This window comes from Arachis ipaensis, chromosome B04, assembly GCF_000816755.2.
Source record: "Arachis ipaensis cultivar K30076 chromosome B04, Araip1.1, whole genome shotgun sequence".
Classification (NCBI taxonomy): Eukaryota; Viridiplantae; Streptophyta; class Magnoliopsida; order Fabales; family Fabaceae; genus Arachis; species Arachis ipaensis.
In genome coordinates this window covers 115,613,524-115,614,191 of record NC_029788.2, presented here as the reverse complement: position 1 = coordinate 115,614,191, position 668 = coordinate 115,613,524, and positions in this window count along the sequence as shown.

Here is a 668-nt window from a genome sequence, read left to right as displayed (position 1 = left end):
TTTATTACTAAAAAATTTAGAGTCTAATTTTTATTATTCCTAAGAGAGAAAAAAAATATCATTGTATTTCTCTATCTTTGAGTCTTTATATTTTTGTCTCCAAATACAAATAATTAAATACAAGTTTTTTAAAGAAAAAAGAAGAAAAGAAAAGCTCACATGTGATGAAGATGGCAGCATGCTGATGCGTGAGCATCTTATCTATCTTTTCCTTGTGAATTTGCATTTGAATTGTTAAGTTTAATCAAAATTTAAATATCTTTTGGCCACTATGGGTGCTACTTTGAGTTATGCACAATTCTATTTATTTCAGGTAGCATTCAGATGGATTTGACGGAGTTTTGTAGCAGAAAAGAAAGAAAGCGAATGATGCTGTTAATCCTGACCTCCTTGCACTCAAATAGGAATAACTCGAGTTACAGAGATCCAATTGACGTGATTCTAGCGGCGTTAGAAAGCTAACTTATAGGGCTTTCCAACGATATATAATAATGCACACTTCTTCTCCAGCAACCTCTGTCTCCTCCACGTTGAACTTGGCCCCTGCCAAGTTCAGCGTGGAACTTGAAAGCTCCCAGGGAAGCACACGCCACATCCCACGCTGAACTTGGGAAAAGCCAAGTTGAGCGTGGACTCAAGGGGACATGCTAAAAACCACACTGCCTTCT